Source organism: Tenrec ecaudatus, chromosome 7, assembly GCF_050624435.1.
Source record: "Tenrec ecaudatus isolate mTenEca1 chromosome 7, mTenEca1.hap1, whole genome shotgun sequence".
Classification (NCBI taxonomy): Eukaryota; Metazoa; Chordata; class Mammalia; order Afrosoricida; family Tenrecidae; genus Tenrec; species Tenrec ecaudatus.
This window is the reverse complement of record NC_134536.1, coordinates 24327289-24333741: the sequence shown is the minus strand read 5'-3', so window position 1 is coordinate 24333741 and position 6453 is coordinate 24327289. Positions and strand designations below refer to the sequence as shown.

Below are 6453 nucleotides of genomic sequence, written 5' to 3'. Positions count from 1 at the left end.
CTGGCTAAAATCAGACCCATGGACTTCAGTTAGACTGGGCTGAGATAACTTTTTGATACAAAATTACTTCCTGATATGAAATTCTTTCTTGTATATATGAGTATCACTAGTTTTGATTCTTTAGATAACCCAGTCAAACACATACTAAATTGGAAAAAATAATAATAACAACAATGGACATCCAGCTAACTCCACTCCCCTGGACAGGGCAAATTGTCCTGGGTGTACACAGCCTAATGCCATCATTCAAGTTGTTTTTAAATGCAATCGAATTTTTAAACCAAACAAAAGACTTGGAATTAGAGAGGATCTTCCACTTGCTGTTGTGACCAACAAATGGTATTCAGTAAATCAACAATGGAGGGAGGATTCACTTACCCAATGGATCTACTTGAGCAAACTGACCAGTACACATTAGGATTTCAAAAAATGATAAACGCCCTGTCACAAGTGCCAACTATGCAGTGTGAAAAGGACATCTATTTGGGGGCTTGCTTTGTGATCATACCTCTTGGCGATGTTACAGGTTTCATGGAGGTCCAGTGTGTTTTCTCTGCAAGCTTTAAAGTCTTAAAAGAGCACGTCACCATTTCATCTACATTCATCAGGGCACAGCATTGTCAAGTTCTCCACGATAATTAAGGATCGAAAAGAGTGTGACCAACTACCTCTTAGCAAGAAATCCATACCCGTCCTCAACCACATGATGGGGCCTACAGCTAAGATGCAATTCCAGCTTCTTGGGAAATTTTGAAACCAATTCTGCACCAAATGTGAAGGACACCCCTCTGTCATTTTTATGCCATGTTTCACCCCAGCCTGAGCTATCTCTATGAAGGTGATATCACAAAGAAGACTGATCGGGCACGTCAGTTGGTCTGTGTCATTTGCTGAATCTGCTCCCTCGATGGAAGAGCTGGTAAGCAAACTTCCATGTGCGCACGTTTCCTCATCCCAGGTGGTGGATGCCGGCCAAGGGTTGAAGCGGCGTGTGAACATTTTCTAGAGTTTCCTGTTATACCCTCTTCCACATTCATTGTAAAATCAAATTCTATTGCTACCACATTCACGGTTCCTTGGAGAAGAAAAAACTCTCCGGGTATCTGGTTTTCTAGGCCAGTCAGAGGCAGACAGTCTCCAAGGACAGCTTCCCATGGTCTGCACAGTCCCTGAGAAACAGGTAGCTGCTTTCTGGTGAAAAACCACCATGCTCAAAAAATTGAAGCAGGTCACAGCCTTGCCCCAGGACACTATTACCTATTTGACGTGTTGCTTTAAGGATCTAGTAGGATAGACGGACGGAGAAAGATCCCCTGAGACTTTAAACACAGGCCTCTGATTTCTTTCTTCTGGATTGGACATTCTTCTCAGGATTGGACACGGTTACCTCTAGTCACCACTGGATACTGCTGCTGCTGATATTGAGGTTATCAGTTTTTGCCATCACCTTCCCACTATGACCCTACTGCAGCGGTGGCACTGCTGGCTCATGTCCTGCACTCACCTCCTTTCCATGTCATGAGCACAGGGGCTGTGGTGGCGGCAGTGGCAGCAACCAGGGTGGATCCCCAAGTAGCTCTGCGCTCTGCTTCCTCCTTTTCTCCCAGTGAAACCATGAGAAAGAACAAGTTGTGAATTTGTAATAATTTTCTAGGAGCAGCCGGGTACCAGCACTGGAATCAGAATTTTGCTTTTACCACTTATTAGTGAAGAGACTCTCAGCAAGTTCCCTAACCCCCATCTAAAGTACAATTTCCCATTTGACATTCTGTAGCCACATTTTACCTGTCAGAGCCTAATAAAGACTAATGAAGTTAGTCATCATGGATAAAAGAGAAATATTTAATAGTCCTTTTTTATTATTTAATAGATCTTGAGGTCAAGTTTTAGCACAACCCAGAGTCATCTCAATATTAAAACTCTTAAAATAAAAAACTCTTATCATTTCTATTTTCTGTCACAAGAAAATGATTGGCATTCAACACTCAAATTCTTTTCATCTTATCCTTCTTGTTTACAAGTTTGCAGTTTAGCCCTATAATGCCAAGAGCGACATTTTTGTAACATTTAATTAAATATATATTAATATATCTATTGATAACTATGAAAGTAAAGAATAAAAACAATTTTTCCCTAAATTGAAATTCAGGTGTTATAGGGTTAAAATAGAAAAAAATTAATAATTTTATTGGGGGCTCTTACAGCTCTTATAGCATTCCATACATCAATTGTATGAGGCATATTTACACATATGCTGCCATCATCATTTTATAATCATTTACTTTCTATTTGAGCCCTTGGTAAAAGCTTCTCTTTTTTTCCCTCCCTCCCATTCCCCCACCCTCGTGACCTCTTTATAAATTATTATTGTTTTCATATCTTACATCAACTGCTAACTCCGTTCACCCATGTTTCTGTTGCTCATCCCTCCCCTGGGGCAGGGAGAATAGAAAATTATGCAACATTAACAACGTGCTAAATGGCTCAGCAAGTGTTTGAGGTAAGCTATAACAGTTTTGATAAAAATTGAAAAACTATGACTTTTTTGGTACAGTTGGAAATAATCAGTTCTACAAGTTGTTCTTCCAGATGCAAAACCATATTAACCAGGGTCTAACAAACATAAATCACCTCAACCAATTATTTATATATATATGTATATATATATATATATATATATATATATATATATATATATATATATATATATATATAGAGAGAGAGAGAGAGAGAGAGAGAGAGAGAGAGAGAGAGAGAGAGAGGAATTTGTGCAATAAATAACACAAGGTTCTTCATAAAGCATTCAAATCAGTTCAAATGAGAGCTTTCTCCAAAGAAAGCTGACTTGAAGTTCTCTCATTCCTCATATGACTTTGACGTTGTCTTGGCAATTTTACTTAATAAGTATGTATTATGGAACGCTTGGAGCCCTGGTGGCATAGTGGTTATGCATCCGGAGAAGGATGGGACTTAATACTCCTGTAAACAGTTACAGTCTTGGAAACCCACATGGGCAGTTCTACCCAGTCCTATAGGGTTGCTATGTATCCGCATCAGCACTACAACAGTGCGTATTTAAATATTTATGGAGCTATTTGATAAAATTTCAGGAATTAGGTGCTACCAGAACAACACAGTTGAATAAAATGCAATGAATAGGATGTGGTTTTTAATATATTCGGGGTATAGTGTGTTACACATTGGGTGGCAAACTGCAAGGCCAGTTTTTGAACCCACAATCTTGCTCATGAAAAAGTTGAAGCTCTCTGCTTCTGTAAAGATTTACAGCTAAGACCCTCATTTACAGTCACCATGAGTTGAAATTGATTTGATGGCAGCAAGTATGAAGGACTGTACCCCAACAAATTTGAAAACCTAAAAGAAATGGACAAATTTGTACACACATATTACCTACCTAAGAACACAACTGCATTAGAAGACCTGGTTAGATCCATAGCAAAAGAAGAAAATGATCTTGTCATTAAAAAATCTCCTAACAAAAAAGTCCAGGGCCAATGGTGCATTCTATCAGTCAGAGAGGACCTCTCACCAATTCTAATAAAAACATATTTGAGAAAAGGATACAAAATGCCTCGCTTCATTTTATGCAGTGAGCATAAGCCCGATGGAAAGCAGCAACAAGACACTCAGAGATCACTGAAAATGAAACTTCTAGAACAATCCCTTATGCGCATAGATGCAAAAATTCTCAACAAACTCTCACCAATAATATCCAACAATATATCAAAAATAACAATACATCATGACCAAATGGGAGTCACACCAAGTATGCAAGGAGGCGTCAACATTAGAAACACAATCAAAGCAACCCACCACATAGATAAAACAAAGATCACATGATCTTATCAATCGATTCAGAAATGTCATTTGACACAATCTAACACATGTTTCTTAGAAAACACTCAACAAAATAAGAGTAGAAGGGAGAGTCCTCAAAATAATATAGGATGTATACATATATATGTAAAATCAATGGCCAATATCACTCTCAAAAAAGGGTAATTAAAAACATTCCCCCAAATAAAATAATTACCCTTTCAAACAGTAACCAGGCAAGGATGCCTTTTCTTACCACACCTATTCAGTATTGTAATGGCAGTCCTAGCCAGAGATCAGGCAAGCAAGAGAAATTAAGGCATCCATGTGGAGACAACTGGATGGCAAGGAGTTGTTGTTTAATGTGATTAAAGAAGAAGTAAGACTATTTGCAGATGATATGATCTTAAATATAGAACTCTCAGCGACTCCACAAGAAAGTGGTTGAAACCAATTGAAAGATTCAGCAGAGTAATGGAATCAATATACAAAAATCAGTTGGACTCCTTTATGCTAACAATACTCTGAAAAGTAATCAAGAAACAGTCTTATTTACGATATCTCTCCCAAAGATGAACTACTGTGGGATAAATCTAATCAGGGAAACAAAAGGTATCTACAAAGAAAACTATAAAACACTACTACACTAAACCAAAAGAGACCAACATAAGTGGAATAATATACCATGCTCATGGGTCTGAAGACTGAACATTGAGAAAAATGTCCAAAAATATCCAGATAACACTTACCTGGCAGGGGAGATCCCATGATCACGAAGGTGGTTTTCCCAGGGTGAGGCTGATCCATTGCACTCCGGATGTGCTGACCCCTGCGATTTCCCCAAAGGTGGGAAACTCGACTGCATAATTTGTGGTAGTGGGGGACTGCGTTCACGCTCTCCCCTGAGGAAAAAAAAAAATATATCCAGATAGATCTCTCTGTATAAGGTAGTCCTGATCCAGATTACTATGCAATTCTTTAAAGAGATGGAAAAAGTAATCAACTTTATTTGGAAAAGAAAAAGACCCTCAATAAACAAAGTAGTATTAAAGAAGAAAAATAGAGTAGGTGATTTCTCACTTCTCAGTCTGAAAACTTTCCAAACAGCCTTGTACTAGCACAACAACAACAAGAAGAAAATGCATAAATCAATGGAACAGAAATTAGAACAAGGAAGTAAATGCACCTACCTATGGACAGCTGATGTTCGCCAAAGGACGGAAACACACTAGCTAGGAAAGAAGTAATCTTTTAAACAAATGGTGCTGGGAAAATTGGTTATCTATTTGTCAAAGAAGGAAGCAGGACCCATATCATACACAATTTACAAAAACAAATTCAGGATGGATTAAAGATATAAATGTAAAATCCAGAGGTCTTAAGATCATCAGTGAAAAAATGGGCACAAACTTAGGGGCCATAATCACAGCATAAAGCCATCCCAAATATAATAAACAAACAACAGAGGACAAACTGTATGACCAGTTTGCTAAAATCTAGACATTCTGTACATTATAAAATCTGGTGACTGAAAGAGTAAAAAGAGGACATGCAGATGGGACATTATTTTGACAATGACTTCTTAGACAAGGAACTAATCTCTAAACTTTCTTAAAAACTTCAACACCCCAACAGAATAGAAACACTCTAATGAAAATGGGAAGAGGGCATGCAAAGGCACTTCCTCAAAGAAGACATTCAAGCAGCCAACATACGTGAAGAAATGCTTGTTACCGTCAGCCTTTCCAGGTATGAAAATCAAAACAACAACAAGATATTACCTCACTCAACATTGATAGCAAAGCTCAGAAAAACAATAAGCATCAGTGAGCATATGGAGAGACTGAAGCACACTGCTAGTGAAAATATAAAATGTTAAACTCACTGTGAAAAATAGAATAGCACTGCGTAAGAGCATTGGGAATAGAAATACCACATGACCCAGTAATCCGTCTACATGGTATGTATCTTAAAGAAATAAGAGTTGAAACATGAATAGATATAAATACACACCAATATTTACCATAGCAGTATAAACATTAGCAAAAAGATGGAAACACCTCAAATGCCCATCAGGGGAAGAATGGATTTTAAAATGTTGGTCCCTACACACAGGGGACTTGTCTCTCCTGATATCATTGGTCCAGTTTTGAGAATTTTGGTTTTCATCCTGTGTTCCAATCCATACTGAAGATGATTTTCATCATAAGGTACTTCTTGCTTTCAACAATCAAGGTTGGGTTATCTGATTATCATGGGCTGATAAAAAGCTTTCCTCTAATCCTGATGCTCTGTTCATCATAGAATCCAGTACCGAGACCACTTCCAACCATGGGCCTTGACAGTCAGCACATGGAGGAGGAGCATTCAAAGAAGGCTCCACCAAGGAAGTCTCTCCCATGGACCCTTTGGAATTATTGGCCTGAAATCATCATTGATCATTGTAGCTGCTCTCTGGTTCTTGATCATTTTGATCACTTCCCCTTTTGGGAAACAACTGATGTCAACTGAGGACTATTCCCCAGAAGTTGAGGTTGCTCCCCTTCCTAAGGCTTTGAAAGATCCATCATGTCCCGACTGCGTGCAAAGTGTAATTGTATAATAAAACTAGAAACT

The 6453-nt window shown here is 38.3% G+C and overlaps 1 non-coding gene and 1 pseudogene across 1 annotated transcript; one reads left to right on the top strand and one right to left on the bottom strand.

Annotated features, from left to right (window-relative positions):
- Positions 1-479: 479 nt before the first annotated feature.
- LOC142452665 (serine/threonine-protein phosphatase PP1-gamma catalytic subunit A pseudogene) lies at positions 480-1444 on the bottom strand (annotated as a pseudogene).
- A 3134-nt stretch (positions 1445-4578) lies between these two features.
- On the top strand, positions 4579-4742 carry LOC142454138 (U1 spliceosomal RNA). Its single transcript, XR_012785659.1, has one exon. It is a non-coding gene; the product is annotated as a U1 spliceosomal RNA (small nuclear RNA).
- Positions 4743-6453: the final 1711 nt, after the last annotated feature.